This window comes from Hemibagrus wyckioides, linkage group LG09, assembly GCF_019097595.1.
Source record: "Hemibagrus wyckioides isolate EC202008001 linkage group LG09, SWU_Hwy_1.0, whole genome shotgun sequence".
NCBI classification, from domain to species: Eukaryota; Metazoa; Chordata; class Actinopteri; order Siluriformes; family Bagridae; genus Hemibagrus; species Hemibagrus wyckioides.
Window position 1 is genome coordinate 10,111,968 of NC_080718.1, and position 20,427 is coordinate 10,132,394.

The window sequence follows — 20,427 nt, forward strand, 5'->3', positions numbered from 1 at the left end:
CTGTGTAAACACTAGAGTTCCAGATCAGCAGTTTCTGAAATGCTCAAACCAGCCCTTTCGATACCTTGATACCAACACGTGTGATGCCACAATAAAAGTCATACAGATCACACTTTTTATTGATTCTGATGTTTGATGTGAACATTAACTGATGTGCTTGACCTGTAAATGCATAATGTTTTGCATTGTGCTACTGTCATATGATTTGGTAATTAGATAACTACAGAAATTAGCTGAATAGTTGATGACAACAGTATAATAACTCCATTTTGTTTGTGATAGTATGTTATTGGTTCATTCTGCACATAGCCACATCCACAATTATCCACATATTCTTCTTATTGCTTTTCATTTAATATTTATAAGCTGACATCTCACATTGAGGTTGAAAAAAAACTCTGACATGATTTGAAACATTTTAAAATACTGAAACTGATCTTACTGAATAAATCAAATTACTTTTTAGCTTTTTTGCACTTTTATACTAACAAACCAATACTGATAAGGAAATTAAAATGTTTGAAAATGTTTCTATTTATGTTTTAGAATTTATTTATTAGTAGTTCATGCAATCTTGTGGAATTATGTGGATCTGTTTCTCAGAAAGCAGCTGTGAAAACACTTAAGCTGACAAACTCTGACTCATATTTTACACATTCTCATCTTACTCCTTCTCCTGAGACTGACCTAACATCAACACCAAAAAAAGATATATCAGCTACTTTTTATGATCCATAGTATTATGCTTTATAACTTAGTAAGATCTGTTCTTCACAGGAGACCTACCAGAATAGCAGAAAATGCATGTGAGCTTTCCCCTCTATAAGAAAATGGACGTGTACTGCTCTAAAATGGTAATATGTTGGTTTTTTTTTGTTTTTTGTTTTTTTACAGTTTTCTTAACAAGTATCACAGCAACAGTTTAACCTTGCTGAGATCAAACCTACAGCTTAATATGAATATGCAGTGATAGAAAAGCTACATAATATTAGACATGGGTGGCTTCATCTGGTTGCCATTTGTGTCTGATGATACCAAATTCTTAAAATGTGGCTGCTTATAGCTTAAGATACTAGTCTCTAAATTTCCTGAAGAAAAGTGCCAAAAGCACCAGAACATGTAATTGTACCATTCAGCATCAGCATGTTAAAGACATATTAAAATAATACTAATTATAATGAAAAAAAGGAAAGGCAGACAAAAATCACTGGATCACAAGTCAATAAAGCTAAAATCCATCCATCGTCTATACCCGCTTTTCCTAATTAGGGTCACGGGGGTCTTCTGGAGCCTATCCCAGTACACATAGGGCAAAAGGCAGGGGTACACCCTGGACAGGTCGCCAGTCCATCGCAGGGCCACATATAGACAAACAACCACACACACTCCTATGGGCAATTTAGAATAACCAATCAACCTAATATACATGCTTTTGAACTGTGGGAGGAAACCAGAGTAAACCCACACAGGCATGGGGAGAACATGCAAACTCCACACAGAAAGGCCCCTGCCTGTTCAAACCCAGGATTCAAACCCAGGCTCTTCTTGCTGTGAGGCAACAGTGCTAACCACTAAGCCACCATGCTGCCCCAAGCTAAAAGCCCCATTTTTAAAAAGTTTCTTTTGTGTTTCAGAGAATTTTGGGATATTAGTAGTAAAACTGGGAAGCAGAGTCAATGGTTGATGATGAGGAAGTTTCCTGAAGGGAAGTATCATAACACAAGGCACAAGATTTATGAGAGCTTGGAACCCATTGACTAAGATCATGAAACAGTGGACATCACAATCACATACAAGTTATTATATATTTTATATTATATTTTAAAAACACTGAAGTCATATAACGCAGGGTGTTATATTTTTAATTATATGATTTATCAAATCAGCACATTAGACACTTAAACTTTCTTAAACTTTAAGAAACTTAAATTTTAGTACCCCTGATGTAAATATGCAGCAAATGTTTTAGGATTGGGTTTTGAAACAATATCTGAGGGGAGCTAATTCTAACTAAGCAACCTTATTTGCATAGGCGATGCTTAAACGCACAACAAGCTCAACAACGTAAAACGTACAATTTAGCAGTGAGCAGGATACATGACATAATATATAAATCAGCTTATATGAAAGAATCAGCTCCAACTCTCAAAACCTCCTGTCATTAAAATTCTTTGCCAATGCTACTGCTGTAGCCAATATCTAAGTCCAACACAAAAAAGCACAGACTTATATGAGGACAGAGAACAGAAAAAACAAATTAACCAGATAGCATAATAGGAAATGTATGGAATATGGCCTGGAAAGCCAGATCATATGTGCAAAAAATTCCTAACACAGGATCCAGGATACAGATTTCCTTTGTGTAAGAACATTCATTCATTCATTCATTCATTCATTCATTCATTCATTCATTTATTCATTCATACATTCAATCAAGGGTGTAACTTTGGTTTGAGAAGTGGGGGGGCACAAAATGGGGAAAAATGTTTTTGATTTCAATCCCATTTCCTGCATTTACATACATTTAGGGACTATGGTGATACAAAATCCAGGAAATAATTAAGTTGATTATAATGATAAATTCTGTCAAAAAGAATAGTAGGCTACTAAACTTTTCATATAGAAAAGATGTCTTACTTTCTTTATTGTTTAATCGGGGCAGATCACCAAGAGAATAGTTTTATAAATTCAAAAATGTTCACCATTAATATTTTGTGTGTGAATACAATATAAATAATGTAAGACTCAAATTCCACTGTTGAACAAATTTTTATTTTAAACTAACTGCTGTACCTGAAAATGTAAAATAAATCACTTGTTGAATGGGATGTTTGTCAGAGACACATCCACCAAACCACAGGGGTTTAGAATAGAAAAAGCAAAAAGCTTTTATCAACTGTGTGTTATATCACTATTTTTTGCAAAATTAATATGTAATATAATTTTATAACATAACTTTATAACATAACATAACAATTTTTATAACAATTATGTGAAAATGTTGATTATTACTTTAATAATTGTCTCTCATGCATAAACAACCACTCTTAGTTAAAGAACAAATTAAAATATTTACATTCCTGGTGCAATTTTTTTGTGCATCAAAAATACCTAAAATAGATCATTTTTATTCCTCCAACAATGTATGATAGCAGGGTAGGAAGAAACCATCTATAATCCTTACTTCTGTAATCCAAAAGGATGGGAAAATTGATAACACAATAGATACACTACTTATTTGGTACACAGGATGCAAGATTGGCACACAATCTCACAAACATAAAAAATATAAAGACCATTGTCCTCCATCTATCCATTCAATCACATCTATCCATTCATGGATACATTCCATGTATCCTAACTGTCCACCTCATCTGTCCTCTGATATGTAAATGACTGAGTTATGATCAGATTGAGTCAAACATTACACCAGTATCCAGAGTCTGCTTGTCATACATTGCTGAGAGAAAATGTGTGGTTTAAAGTCAACTCGTTTTCATGCTACACACAATGTTCTTGAAAATATGATTATCCTGACCTGAGCTAATTTACTAAATCAACCAAGTCACATCTCCATTCTTTCTTTTCATCCATGATGACATTAAAGTCATCTGTTGCTGTTTCTAGCGTTTCATCGCTGACTGTGCCGCAACCGTTATACCTGTTCATTATACCTGTTCATTACACCTGTTCATTATACCTGTTCATTATACCTGTTCATTACACCTGTTCATTATACCTGTTCATTATACCTGTTCATTATACCTGTTCATTACACCTGTTCATTATACCTGTTCATTATACCTGTTCATTATACCTGTTCATTACGCCTTTCAGTGAGATATTTTTAGCGAGTGTGCATGCATCGATTCAGGCAGACTCTCTGTGTCCTCCGCTCCATGGTGATGACAGCGCGCGGTTAAAAAATCATAACAAAGGAATTTAAAAAAGTGGAGGGACACAAACGGGATTTTGAAAAGTAGGGGGAAATGTCCCCCCTGTCCCCAGTGGAAATTACGCCCCTGCATTCAATCAAAATTCAATCAACACAGAGCTTCAAGGTTATAACTGCATATGAACAAAAACACTGAGGTGGGAAATAAAAAAACAATCAAGTGTTACAGTAAAATTGTAAAACTTTTTAATAAGTTCACAAGTAAAAGAAAAATGTGTGCTAGAAAGTTCTGGACTTAAGACTTTCATTTAAGATATTTGATTTTTACCCATCGCATTTCAAAAGAAAAAAATCTCTCTACTAAATATTAAAAAGTAAATAACTAATAATAATTTACTTATCATATAAGTAACAAACTTACTGAAGGATGTATATTTTGTACAAGTCTGTTTCGCAGATGTTTCCCAAAAGCCTCATTAAAACGCATTTAACAGATAATTACATAATCTATAGTCCGCAAGTAAATTCTGAACCTGAATCAGTGACTAAAACAGCATAGAAAGAGACAGCTAGACCGTATTTGTTAATGGCAGTCAGTAGACATCAGCATATAACAATAATTTACATTTTTTGAAAGAGATCAGACTGATTGTATTATTTCCTAAATGGCAGATTGTCACACAGATGAAACAGATTCAAATGAGTAATAATAGTTAGAGAAGAATTATATTTAACACTAATATATGATGACTCTTAAGACCTGATGTCTACTAGGATAGACATTAAACTTTAAAAAGAAAAGTGCTCTTTAACTTTCGATTGTCTTCAAATTTACATTGCATATTATCAGTTGATTGTGTTAGAATTATTTAATAGCGCAAATGGTGAAGCTATCATGGACATAAGATAGTATTTAAAAAGTGAAAATTGCTTAGTCCTTCTTTGTCTGATAGGTGAGCCATGGCTGTGATTGCATGAATTGTGTGATTCCTGAAGCTTTCTCAGATTTCTCAAGTTGATAGGGTCAATTAGGGGCTGATCAGTGACCTGACTTTTTTCAAATTACATAAACATTTTTATTAGTTTATAGGAAAAAATGTGATGTCCGTTCCAATGGAAGCAGGGTCAGATTCCTGCCTTTAACATATATGTGGACTTTGCATGTTCTCCAGGTGCTTTGGGGTTTTTGTCCAGGTACTCTGATTTCCTGCCATAGCATGTCTAAATTATCTATGTTGTGTGTCCAGTAGAGCCCTGCCATACACTGGAAGACCTTGTTTCCAGAGTCCCCTGAAATCCAGGCTCCATAAGACCCTGCATAGGATAAGTGGCTCAGAAAATGGATGGATGAATGGATTAAAAGCAATTCCTGTAAAAGAGTATTATTGCTGTTGGTGAAGACACATATTGCTGTTGGTGGTGTGCTCAAATGGTTAAGGCGCTGGCTTTTTGGTCAGAAGTTCAGGGTTCAAGCCTCAGCACCAACAAGATTCCACTGTTGGACCCTTGTGCAAGGCCCTTAACCTTTGCTCCATCATGGCTGACCTATGCTCTGACCCCATCTTCTAAAGCTAAGAGATTTTCACTTTGCTGTAATGTATATGTGGCAAAAATGAAGGCTGCTTCTTTTTCTCTCACAGCTAGTACTAAGGGAACAGAAAGTAGAGAGCATGAGAGTTCAGCTCAGATATGGGGAGAGAACATTCTCTTTTCAGTGAAAGGAAAGTTCCCAAACCAAACAGAGCTGCGATTCAGAGGTCTAGGTTTCAGCCACTGGGGCTCCCTTGCTGTGAACATATTGGTCCCTTTTCACACAGGGAGGTAAGAAAGAGCTTTTACTGGAGTGTAATGAGGGTCTGAGGACAAAAAGGGGGAATTGTAGCAGTGAAGTGTAATCCACCCCTGAGATATTTTGTTCAGCTCTTCTTACACACTGATACTAAACACACACACACATACTGTACACATATATGTATATTTGTGTATGCATGTGATTCTGTGTGAGTGTGTGTGTCCTACATATATACATACACACACTACAACAGTGCTGTTTAGTTTAAGTGCACTGCCAAGTCATACAGCTTGAGCAAAATGCATGTCCAGAAGTCCCCTAGGGGAGAGAGGAATACGTGACTGACTGCAGGTTGCAGCTTCGAGAGTGAAGGAAATAGAATATTGGCACTAATGTGAAGCAGAAATGGGAGGCAAATATTATTACACTGCTAATGAAAAAAGGAGCTATACCTTTGTTTGATACCTTTGCTGAAGTCTCATCTAATGAACATTAGCACAACAAAAACAACACAAGTTGCATTACAAATTTGTGTTAGGGTTTTAAACTAAGGAAAAAATTAAAACATTTCTTTCAATCAGCACCTGACATTCTGATATTATTAATCTACATTTACATTTACATTTACTGTCACAGTCACTGAGGAAGAGACAGGAGTCAGAGCTGGAGGTAGCAGAGCTGAAGAGGTTGAGGTTCTCTGTGGGAGTGACACGGTTGGACAGGATTAGGAATGAGTACATCAGAGGGACAGCTCATGTTGGATGTTTGGGGGACAAAGTTAGGGAGAGGCCAGATTAAGATGGTTTGGACATGTTCAGAGGAGGGAGAGTCAGTATCTTGGTAGGAGAATGTTGGACATGGAGCTGCCAGGCTGTACGGACATCTAGGGAAAGTTCATTCCACCACCTCGGTGCCAGAACAGAGAAGAGTCTAGACTTATACTTACCTTGTACCCTGAGAGATGGTATGACCAGTCGGGCAGTGCTAGTGGATCGGAGTGAGCGTGGTGCAGTGTGAGGAATAATAAGAGCTTTAAGGTAAGAGGGTGCTGGTCCATTCTTCAGTGATCCATCAGTGTTTTGATGCAAGCTACTGGAAGCCAGTGGAAGGAAAACAGCAGTGGGGTGGTGTGTACCATAATCTGCTATTATGATACACAGAAAGATCACAAAACACCCAGGAAATGTAAGCAACATGAACAATAGCAATTGTTTCCAGTTTCTTTTTTCTTCTCCAGAATTTGCAGACTGCATCAATGGCACTGACTATGCTGTCTCACAGTGTGAGCATTTGCATCACCAGCATGTTTGTGATTGCAGGTTTCGCTTGCTGTACCTTTAGCCTTACTAAAGGAATAAAGCACAACAGGGCATTTTGTTTTAAGTAAATAATCAAGGAAAGGGTGATGTGATGAGGTCTGACACCAAATGTAATTGACCACAGATGGATAGTAACAGTAATCTTTTATTTGAGGGAGAATTCTTGACTTTCAGTAGCTTTTTAATTGGCAGCTTCTCAAAGTGGCACCATATTCACCAGGCTCAAACACTTTGCAACACTTTTACTTCCTTGACATCATTGGCTGCCATACCAGTGACTGAATTTGAAACAAATGTATGAAGGTATGAACATTCTGATAATTGTGGACATTTTGACAAGATTGATAATTGTGTTTTGGAGCTTGATGAACCTTTATTATGTACTACAAAATATTGCTTTATATAAAAAATGTATTGCTTTATTGTAATTATAAGAAATAAACATATGATGAAGAAATCTTATTACCAAGTAAACTGTAGCTCATATCAGTGCATTTTCTTTAAAGTTGTTTAATTTTACACACATTAACAGACAATATCCAGATCTTTCTTTCAGTATGTTTAGCATTAAGAGTTTTGATAATAAGTTTGTTCACATTAGCCTGATTGTAGTAATTTCTTGTTTTTTAATCATTAGAGAAAATACATTATACAGGTTTTTCAGATGCCATTTGTCCAGGTTAAACTGGTTATAATTATAGAAAAATGCTAAAATATAAGTACAGATATATTAATTTTATACAGTACATTTCGGTCAATTCACATATTTAACCATTTAAGATTAAAAACGTTTTGGCTGATAATCTTACAGAAAAAATCTACCCTTCAATTTTTCTACCCTACCATTTTTCACGTTACATTTTTGTAAATAAACTATAAATTTACTGTAAATAACAACAGTCTTTCGACATAAAATATCCACGCATGGGAACTATTTAATATCATTATAATTAACAGTACTTGCATATTTTTTACAGTAAATATCTGCAACCACAACTGCCAGTTTTTAGCATAAATATAATGAAATTGTTTACATTATACAGCTACAAATTTTGTTGCAAGACAAAAACAGTATGTGCATTAGCATCCAGAAAAATCAAGAAACTGAAAAAACTCCCACTTGGCTGCTGTTCTATGTAAGTACCACGCATTATCAGACAGCTAGCATCCATTTACTATACTTCTAAAATTATTAAAGGATGCAACCTGATACATAATTTTAGTTAATCATTAAACTTGACATCTTTGGTGAAAACTTTGTGATGCTCCTATCTCTCTCTCTCTCTCTCTCTCTCAATAAATTACATTTTATTATACTGATCTTGTGTTTGCTGTCTCTCACATCAGAACTGAAGCTGAGATACTACTGAAGAACGCTGAACCTTCAAATACTTTCATGTCACTATTATCTTTTTTTTAATTAATAATTTATAATTATGTTATAATGGTTAAATCCACTTGGTATATTTTACCAATATCCATTGGATAATTGATGTGTGTTTAAAAATAATTTCAATTTTATTTGCAAATTATCATTCATTATATTTTTTTAATTATGATAAATAGATTACTAATTACCGTCAAGAAACATACCTCCATCACCATTATTAGCTATTAAATAGTTACCCTTCATGTGCAAAAATTTAATACATTTTATTAGCCACTAACAGCTCAAATGACACAAAAGACACAAAAATGATGCAGCCTTCAAGTTTTTCGTTCATTAAGTGTGTGTGTGCTTTATGTCTGCAAGAGACATAATTCATTGCCTATGAAGCAATGAACTTGGATATCCTTTTGGGTTATGTGGTGAGTGTGTGGTCTCACACTAGCAGTATGAGGAAATAAGGACATCACCAGGGAGATTTGAAATTCCATATTAATTCCCAGAATCATACATATTAAAACTGAAAGTCTTGCACAATATTTTGGAATGGCATGGCTGTGACTAATTTGGATTTTGAAGAAATCTGATCAGCAGATCTGATTATTGTAAAATATTAATGACTAAAATGACAAACGTACATTTAGAGAACAGTCATAGCACTGGGAAAAACCTCCTAATGCTCTTATTGTTCTGTTAATGTCATTTGTAGCCCCAGCACACAGCAGTGTAAAAGATAACACTTGTCAAAACAGATTTAAAGAATCTGCTGCTGGTTCTCAGCCATCCACAGGAATAAAGTTGGATCTGTCTTTTCTTGTACAAACTTTTGTCTAAGCTTACATCCCCTCCTAACCTGTCACACAAATGAACAACCATGTATAGTCTGTATCACCTTGATGTTCATACCTTGTATAATGACTGGGGCAAGAGGGATTGACCTGACCCTGAGCCCTTCCCAGTGTCAGCAGATCTCCAGTTTCCTGGCAGGCAGACCACAAGGAGTATGAGTGGGCAGACATACCACTGCCATTATTCAACATACCAAAGCATCTATTCATGTGTGATTCAGCCCCTGTAATGAAAGCTTTGTTGGGAAGGGGTTTCTAGACTGACACACAACTTTACCTTGCAGTACATCCTGAGTCTGGGAAAAAAACTCATTTGTATTGGGGTGGATGAGAGGGGCATTCTTTGATCACATTTTACTGGTTTTCAGGGTTTTGGACTGTGTCAGGGGTCAATCTATACTAACCACTTTATGCAACACACTCATAGCATGTACATAGCTGTACACCAAATAGCGTTTAAGCCTATTACAAGCTTTTAATTTACTATCTTCTACACACCGAATCCAAGAATAGTAATGTCAACTTCAAGACCCAATACCAGTACATATGACCACCACCTTTATTGAGCCTTGCTTGGCTGCTCTGATCCACTTGGAGATTGACAAGGAAATCTCTAAAGTAGCTGCAAATGACACTAAGCAGAGTAACAAACCACTTGAGAAGGTGTAAATGCCAGTGGCCAAGGGTTAAACTCATCATTTGATTACACACATCCATAGCCATGGGTCATCCAGGGTTAACCAGAACAACTCAGCCAATACAGACCAACTGTTGGTGGTCCAGTCTCTATTCATATGCCCAAAAGGTTGTGTGTGCTCAATCTATGACACCAAACAACTGGCAGCAGGGAAACAACTGGTACTTGAGAAGCCATGAATACAGCACGGTCGATTGCCTTTCTAAAGGATGTTATGCCAGCTATACCCACTATTGTCATTATTGCCCTCATTATTGTCAGGTTTATATTTCCTGGACCTCTACAAGAAGAAGCTATCCCTCTGATGAACATATATCATCATATATAATAGGTTAGCTGATATATCAATGGCTTTTAGAATATGCTTTTTAAAAAACATATTTAATTATAAGTTAAGAAAGATTACTGTGTAAGCTCTACTATAAGACACAACCTTAGCATTAGCACATCTCCTCAGTGACATTCTGTCTTAGGACAAAACAAACGAAAGACACAGAGAGAGAGGGAGAAAGATCCATGATCACTAGTCCACTGAGATCCAAGACATATGGTTATAATAAAAAATTAGTAGGCCAGTTACATCACTGTCATTTAATTGATTTCATATTGTCTATCTTTTCCACTTCATGTGTTTGCAGTACACAACATAAGTGGTATTTAACAGTGATGTAACTTGTTCTTGTATCATTTCTCATGACTCAAAACAGGAGTCATTTAGCTTGTTGATTCTTCAGGTCACATATCAGGAAGCAAATTATAAACAGTAAAAGTGTTTCTGATGTATGCTGAAAAAAAGAGAAAATGTGTAACTGTAAGCAAGTGTTTGGTTTGTTTAGGTTAGGTTACATTTTCTTTCAGTTTAAAGTTCCTTTCATCATCAAGAATTAAATCAAATTAAACAAATATAATTCATTCATTCATAAAAGAAATTCCCAATTTTCTGGTGTCAGAAGTGCTGCCTTATATAATCACAGACTGTATATAACCTTTACAGGAATCTCACCAAAAAAAGCTGCATCATTTTTAATATGTGGTTATGTTTTCTTAACAATTCTTAACAGACCTGGTTTGTTTAACTGGGTGCCTTTGTGTAAGAAGATCACCAAAATGCTCTGGGATATAATTGGGGAACATTATTATGATACCTCTGCATTTGTTTTAAGTGGATAGCAATTCCATCAGCCAAGCACTATTCAATATGAAATAACGGCATATAAGAGCTGCAGTTGTTTTAGGGAAGTAAAGGATGGAAGTTCTTCCTTCCATCCTTGTTACTTCCTCAAAACAACCACTAAATCAAAGATTTTTTAAATCTATCTGTTATTAATATGCTTTGGCATATGACCTAAAGACCTTCCCCTCCTCTATAAAAATTTGTGGTTCAAACTGGAACCCATACTGCTAATCAAATAGCAAGTGCATAACCCAATTTTCCCAATGTTGTTCAGACCACAAGAAAAAAAGGAAGTGTTTACTTTACAGTCATTACATGAGCTTCTTTTTTTTCACTGTTTTCCTTCTTTGTTCAAAACTGGCATGCACAAAAAGTCTGCTTTGTTTTATAACATGTAATTTCTTACATGACTTTCGCCATTTGCAATGCTCCTTCACCGTTCTCTCCGGCAGACATAAAAGGTAATGAGTTTGTCGTCTCCATGCTGCAGTTGGGAAAACTTTGCAGGCACAGGATATGAGCTAGTGTGTTCTGATCTTGCACAAGCCTCCAGAAGAGCCTGCAGCCAGCAGACTGTTGATAATTAATCAAAGTGAATACAGATAGAGTCCTCCGCTTCCCTTGGCTCTCTTCTGCCAAGTCAGTGCGCCAGGAACGGAAATGCAAGTCAGGCCTTTTAAACTGAAATAACCTGCTGCTGCATTAGCAAATTGCATGGTGTGCAAGTGTGTTGTATTGCATAGTGGTTTGTCAAAAGCAACAGGTAACAACTCAAATATAAGGTATAATATAAGAAAAAATGCATGGTTATTTGAGGAATCAGTTAATATTATTTGCCCAGATACTTTGCTAGGCACAGCCCAGCTAAACATTTTAGGTTATCAGAATGCTTTCTGAATGTTGTGAATCTCGAATGAATGTTTCATAGCAGGTAGCAGAATGTCTCCTGAATGTTATAGGAACTTTTGGTTACAAGACGGTTCAGTTTGTGTCCGGGTCTTTTGAGAAAGTTTTTACCTACTCCAAATATGATGCCTCCACTACCATGTTTCACTGTAGGGATGCTGTTCTCAGGTTGATGAGCAGTGGTGGGTTTCCATCACATGTAGGACATTATGTCAAGTACAAATGTTCAGTGTAGGTATAGCTGAGTCTCCAGCATGCCTTCAAAGGCGATTTTCAAATTCAAGAATCAAGAAGCTTTTATTGTCATTTCAACCACATATAGCTGATCCAGTACATAGTGAAATGAAACAGCATTTCTCCAGGACCCTGGTGCTACATAAACATACAACATAAAGTTCAAACACAAAAAAACACCAACACAGAGCTGGGACAGAAGTTTGTCCTAGCCACATGTGCAAAGTGCACATGTGCAAAAACAGCCTGACAACACATATTAAATGATGTCTGATTTCAGAAGCTTTACAGAAATATATATTAAACAAATTTGACATTCATCGCTAAAGAACAAGCCAGAAGCGACAGTGGCAGAAATGTGAGGAAGAAACCTTGAGAGGAAACCCACCCTCATCTGGTTGACACCAGATAGTGTGATTATGAAGATTTCCCCTCTGTAACTGTGTACTATATGGTCAAAATGTGGAATTTTGTAATCAGAAAGTTTTGCAAACAAAATGTTCATGGCAGTGGCAGTCCAAAGTCTTCTTCTCTAAGTTGTTGATGTGGGGCCATCCTCATCCTCAGCGGATGTAAGCTGGTAAATGAGAAATAATATATAATAAAAAATAAATAATAAAATCTTGATAATTAGATTTACATCCCCACCCCACCCCCCAGTACAGTATTAAGGGTTATTTTGTATAGATCTATGACATATAATTCTTAAAACATGAAAAAGTTATACTTAGAAATATTTGAGCACTGTAACATTTATAAATGCTCCTAAAACATTGCTTCAACATTTTAAATTGTTAGTCTGTTTGCAAACACTGGGCCATATACAAATTTGTGAACTTAAGTCCAAAGGTTATGTCAATAATTAAACTGGGAATGTTATATATATTCAAAGAAGCATTATACATGTGGTTAGAAGTGTCTTTTAGTAGCATCTGGACCATTGCAAGTGCTTGTCTTTAAGACCAAAAAAAACACTGGGGCATAGAAAACAGAGCAGATATTTTGTATTTTATGTTGTCAAATGTAATATAATGCAACGTAATATCAGTAGATAATTTTAAAATTAAATAAATAAATAAGCAAGAGAATCGCATAAAATAGTTCCAGATCCACATCTTTTTATTAGCATACTTTTTTTTTTATACAGTATTTTTATACAGTATATCATTTGTCAATAAATGTTTTGCAGCAATTGTGCAGATTACTTAATATAGCCACAGGATACTTAACTGAGGTCATAAAATCATAACATATGAATGGGATGTAGGCTTCTGATCGAACAATTAATTCACTATTTTATTATAGTTGTTAATATAATAATGCCAATATATTGATTTATTCAATGTGCTCTCCTATAAAGAAAACATGTCCACAGTTTGCAGGATAATCTGACCAGGCAGTCATCTGCTACACTAACTGCTAACTCAAAGAAAGATTTGTTTCAAATTTGTCCCTCAAGATAAACAACTCTCTGACTAAGGTGCTGTCTCGTCGTCTTGAACCAGCATCTTCAGGATGCCATATTGTAGTTAAAGACAAAGGTGGCAAGAAAAATAGGTTCAAGTCCAAGGCCAAAATCACACAAAAGTGATGCATATCTCTGTTTTAGGCAAACTCTACATATCACATACACTATCAACACTAAGTTATGATAAACTCTTCACTATACAAACATAATTCAATTCTGTATACAGCCTACTGTGATGCCCTAATAACAACACTATATTACAACCAATATTACAGCAAAAATTTTATGAAATTGTAGGCATGTGATTTCTATGATGTTACCATCTACCCTTCTTAGAAACTGTTGTTGAAAACAGTGTCACAAAAAAAGGAAATGCCTAGTTTGCACCAAACAATAGTGATGTTGCCTTTTTCACTCCAACAAATGACAGATAAGAGACAAGAAGCCATTTAATAAAGAGCCCCATGGGAGCAGTAATCTAGTCACTAAGTTATTAACTGTTTACTAACTCACATTTAGTCCACAGTTACTAATATTCTACTAACATAAAGTACTGTGCAAAAGTCTTAGGCATGTGTTAGGCAATGTGGGATAGTTAATATGCCTTAAAACACACACCTAATTTGGTGTGATAAGCCTTTGTTTTTAGAGGAAACTGTACATCAGTAGTCTCAGACATGTGTTATGTGGTTTTATATGGAAATTGGCTTGTGGATTCTTCTGAGCATCTTGGAGAATCTGACAGTTTTTATGGAGATTTTGCATGTCACATGTCATGGAAATGGTCACAGTATATTGTTGCTAAAGTAACTGTAAATTCAAAGCGACTGTGCCTAGAGGAATGAATTCAGATGAATTCCTGTTGTATCTGGAAGTTGTGTCTATTTGTTTTTTTGTTGTTTTTTGTTGCCTTTTTAAGGCAACTTTAGCATCTATCTGTAACTTTGTGGTCATGAGCATATTCTGTTTGCTTGGTCACCATATTTACGATCTATAGTTTTATCTACAAAAAGAATCAATCAATCTTTCTAAGCTGTGGTGCTAATTATTCATTATTACTTAAAAAACCATGTCTGTATATCTTCTACATCCTTATCACACCATTCTGTCAAAAGGGAGTCAAAAAGAAATACTGTACCTTAACCAGTGTGCAAGATGCTGTAGGTTTATAGCTCCAGTTTGTACTGAGATGGCAGGGTGCCAGTAGCATCTGTTTCTTTTCCCAACTCCCCATCTATCCTTTATACACTGTCTGACATTGTGCTCACACTTTGAGGTCAGAGTGGCTTTTATCTCTTCAACATCTTTAATGAAATGCTGCCAATAATATGATTAAAACTTTTACATTGCAATACGTATCTGCTGGTGTAGCGATCAAACAAGAGGTTAAATAAATCAAAACCCACAAGGAAAATAAATCACGATAGAGGGGGAAAAAAATCTTAGTAAATTTCCTGAGTGGTTGATACTCAGCCAAAACTACAACCAGCTGCTTGCACATGATGTAAGATATACATTTATCAGGACCTTGCTTATCAAACCTGACACTTTACAATACACTCTACTGATGTACTGTGGGCTTTTCACTTTTACTGCACCTCCTTTCCACTGAGTAAGATTAGCATTTTTCATTGTTTGGGGATGTTCTTGTACTTGGCTTAAAACAGCAAGCCTGCACATTGTTATGTGAACTCTGATAAGCTGGCAGCTAACCTAGAATTCACCCTCAAAACAACATGCCTTCCAGCACGTCTGCACTGCATAAGTGACCTATCCGATCTACACCGTTTCAGAACTGTTTTCACAAAAGCTTGCTTCATTTTTAACAAGTACACTAATGGCTTGGTGTTAATAGACTATGAGGATGGTGTCAAAGTTGGATCAACAGCAATTACAGTGACATGTTACATGAGACAGTAGGATTGTAAAAAATAAATAAATAAAAAATTGTCTGTATTCTGGTTCTCCATGTTGGTGAAATGAATATAACATACAGATGCTGCTATGCAGATACTGATTACACAATCAGATCACTGTTAAATGATCTATTATTCATCTATCATCAGTAATCAGTTTATTACTGTGGATATGGCACAATATAACCTGGATGGCTCACCATGGGCACCATGCACAGATTGATACCTAGGTGCAATTTAGCATAATGATATGGTATTCCAGTAATGATATTCCACATTCATGATGGATGCCAGCAACTGGCTAGTATCACTTTGATTTACACGAGAAAAGGGAGTTTGGTATCCATTCAGCCCTTAGATCATGGTCAATACTGCTGTGGTGGTTTCTTGGACATGGATGGCTGTCGCATTCTTGGCATTTAATGCCTTTATTTTGCACCCTGGTGCAGAATAGTGTTGAGAAGCTTGAAATATCCTGCAAGGACATATAGAGAACATGCACAGACATTCAAGCAATCTGAGCTGAGGACCAACTGAGATACCTGATACTAGCCACTGTGCCACCTTGCCACCCTCAGAACATTGTTGTAAATTATCCATAGTCATTGTGAGATTGATAAGTTGTGTGCTTAAAAACACACGCGTAAAAAAGTAAAACTAAAACGGTATGACACAATAATATAACATAACAGGACATACGGTACCTTTAAAATGTACAGAGCTGAAGTGGATTGGAAATATTGGTTAAAATTTGCATACACATATACACCAGCATTTCCATTTCATTGCCAGCTCAGTGGTGACTATGTTAGTGGTTTGTCAGAGACTAGTTTGTCAAAGAGGTCCTGTTTAGAAAGCTGCTGTGAGATACTTACTCATACAAAGATAACTGAATTGTGAATATCAGTTTGGGCTGCTTGCTCTAGCAATTACACTGTATAATGTTGTTGTTGTTGTTGTTGTCCTCGCACTGTACCATGCTCCCTCCAATCTACTAGCACTGCTCGACTGGTCCCACCATCTCTCAGGGTAAGATATAGGTATACACCAAGACTCTTTGCTATTCTGTCACTGAGGTGGGGGAATGAACTTCCCCTAGATGTCCAAACACTCTGACTATCTTCAAACGATGGGTAAAAACCTACCTCTTCCTGAAACACTTAAACTAGCACTTATTTTTCCCTGTTTGTTTTATGTATTTATGTATTTAAATATATATACATATATATATATATTACTCTCAACAGAGTTTTAGGCTGATGGTCTCTTAAGTTGGTGACCTAGTGAACCAGTGGTAATGTATTCATTGATAAAAATTCATTGCATCTTCAAAGCACTTTTGTACAAGGACGTCTGCCAAATGCTTTAAATTTAAATGTTGTCATTGTTCCTAGGTATGAAATGTTATTTGTTGTTTATACCACACAAATATATAAAATTGCTATTATATTTACTTTGTTTTTACTATAGATTACTTTGTGTTTGTGTCCAGGGCACTGGTATTTAGAAATTTTCATTGAGAAAACAGGTGAATTTGTGACTTTTCACTCATGATGCATTTCAAAATATGTTGTTTCTTCAACAACATATTTTAATAATTACAATAGCATAAAGGCATTGCTGGATGCCTTGGTATGATCATTATGGCTGTGAGGCCATTCAAAACTACAAAATTGTGGTATTTGTGATGGTTTCGTGACGTTTTATCAAGTTTCTATGGTATCTTTGTCTTTGGGACAGCAGGGATTCCAAGGCATACCACCAAATGCTGGACTAGTCACTTCTGGCTGAGTTTGGGGAGGAACAACATCACATGGGAGACATTGGTGGACCCCCGGAAGGTGGTGATGCCACCATTGCATGCCAAATTGGGATTCAATAAACAATTTGTCAGATATTTAACTAAAGAATCAGCAGCTTTCAAGTACCTTCAAGACTTCTCTTGTAAGTTGTCTGAGCCAAAAAAAAAATGCAGAAGCTCAATAGGATGGAGAAAGTAGCTTGGATCAGCTTTGCTGCAGTGATTCAGGGCTTCCTGTGCAATCACAATCTGAAAAATATGTGGCACTGATTAAGATATTAGTGAGGAACTATGACACCATGGGATGAAGGATCTTAAAGTCTATATCCTTGGTGCTTCTTGATGATCTTTATAAAATCAAGTAGAATATGAGAGTGTACTAAGAGGACTGGGGCAAGTGCTTTACCCAGGATTCAGACTGAACTTTGAACACCAGTACCTAGGACAATGTAATGAGCACATGCTGTGAGAGTACATTTGCGGGCTTCTTCATTATATTATAATTGTAATTTAAAAATAAAATAAATTCTAAATATTTTGTGTTTATTTTTGTATTACTACACACTTCTGAATCTTTTGTGGTCATTTTTGTATAACGTATCATTGCATGTTCTCAGTAAAAATAGGTACATTTAAAAATAGCAATGTCCTTGTCACAAAAGCAAAGTTTGAGAGGAGATTAATGGCCATTTTATATACTTTTAAGGTACAGTATAAGCATTTAGGAACAAAAACTGTGTTACACAGTGTTATCAATAAATCACTTATCATACATTTTTTATTATTTTACAATAGAGAGGCTTAGCTTGCCCAGGAATATATATAAATTCACAAAAAGCACTCACATCTTGCAGTGTTTCTGTTTCTGGTTTAGCTGGCCTTGGTCTTAAGGACACAATTAGTAAGTGGAGCACAGCGTCTAAACACTTCTCTATGTGTTTGTTCTCCATTTTGTTTCAGATTTTAAGTTCTGTGTGTTCCGCTGCTGTTGTTGTGGGTAAGGCGGTTCGCTTTGCTCATGACTTTTGGCTATTTCTGCATGGTTGGTGCCTGAGTCAAAGCTGCCAGGTGCTGTATTTTAACAGCTGTTTATGTGATGCACCATGTGGCTTTTGCTCTTTGTCTTTATGTTGTTTTTATGTAAAAGCTAATTGTGAATGAGAAGGTGCTACAGTGTATAACTGTAGCCAACAGCAGCCAACATAATTGTCTTTTTCATGAGACTGAGCAAGTATTCAGACAAAACCCAAGTACAAAAGTCTAAAAATATACAATATATTTGTTTGCATATGAATGTAAGTTGGTTCACTGCTTGGTTGTTTAATTTTATTTGAAATTAGAATGAAGAAAACAATGTTAGAAAACACTAACACACAGGCAATCAGACTTGAATGAAAAAGTCTTGTGCTTAAGTTTCTTTTCCCATTAGGGTATGAAACAGCCAACAGATGATTTATTTCTCCTGCTGGCACCATAGCCATATTGCTGATTTTATCAAGCCCACTCCTGTTGTTCAGCTAGGGTCTTTTTTACTTACCCAGAAGCCCTAAGCTCATTTTGGCTTGATTAGATCAGCTCCAAGGAGGAAATTAGCCATTTTCCCAAGAGGAAATTAAAAGACCAGCCACCAGGACTGAGGATTGAGTCCTTAAAAAATCAAAGAGCTAAAGCCCAATGCTGCTTTTCACACCTAAATAAAAGTTGTTCTTATCATACCATCCTTCAACATGTGTATACAGCAATTTTTTCTTGTTAGGATAATGCCTTGTTAGAGCACATACAAAATGTGGTAACAATTTGAATTCATCTAATTCAGACACATGTGAACTGGCCCATGCTGGATAAAAATAAAGATTCAGCACAGTAATTGGTCATTTCAAGCCAAGAGTTCATATAGCATACTAATAAATTACAACATGATGTCTGTCTTTCAGTGATGATTTTATGTTTTCAATGCAAAGATTTATCAGAAATCCAAAATCCTAATTGATTCCATTCAACTACATTTAACATAATAATAAAGCATTAGAGAGGGTGTAAAAGACAAGCATCATAAGCTCTCTTTAAAAGGTTTCATAGTTCAGTGGTTAACATGTTGGTCTACTGATCAGAAGTTCAGATCAGAAAGTTTGAAACCCAGGACCACCAAGCTGCTACTCCTGGGCCCCTGAGCATGGTCCTTAACCATCAATTGTATAAAAAATATAAATGTAAGTTGCTTTGGATAAGAATGTCTTCCATATCCTGTAAATGCAACTTGCATTCATTTCTGGATTTGATATCTCTGGATTTGTTTCCAAAACATCTTTTGTGAGTGGATACTGCTGCCAAGAAATATCCAAATCATTTATGCATATTTTAATTACGTGTCTAATATTTGAATGTTCTTAAAATAACTCTGTAATTAGGGAGCCTGTGGGTTTTTAATACTTTTTTTTTTTTACTCTTTTTTCTTAACAAATTATTACAAACAAATCATTCAATATGTTAATAATACAGAAATGAAGCATTGTTTGTAGACCTACAGAAGGATGTGATGTGATTACATCCATTCATTCAATCATCTTCAATAACTGCTTTATCCAGAGACGGTTTTATTAAAACAGACCATTCTTAACCAAATCGAAAAAGACTAGGCAAAACTCAACACTAACAGTCAAGCATACAGTTGTTGCTGCTGCTGCTGCTGCTGCTGCTGATGATGATGATGATGAAGATGATGAAGATGATGATGAATCACCTATACTGTAGGTTTATAGCAGATGTTCCACAAAATCTAAGCCTCTAATAAACACATGTTGTTATTAAACATACATAAAGGATAATGCTTGATATGGTGAAGTCTTTTGTAAGGAAACTTTTATTAAACGTTTATAACATTTGATTGAACATTTTATTAAAGTGTATGTGCTTTGCGTTTCCTCCGCATGACAAGCTTGAGTATGTTTAATATTATTGTTATTATTAAAACGCCGAAATTATTAGCAGAA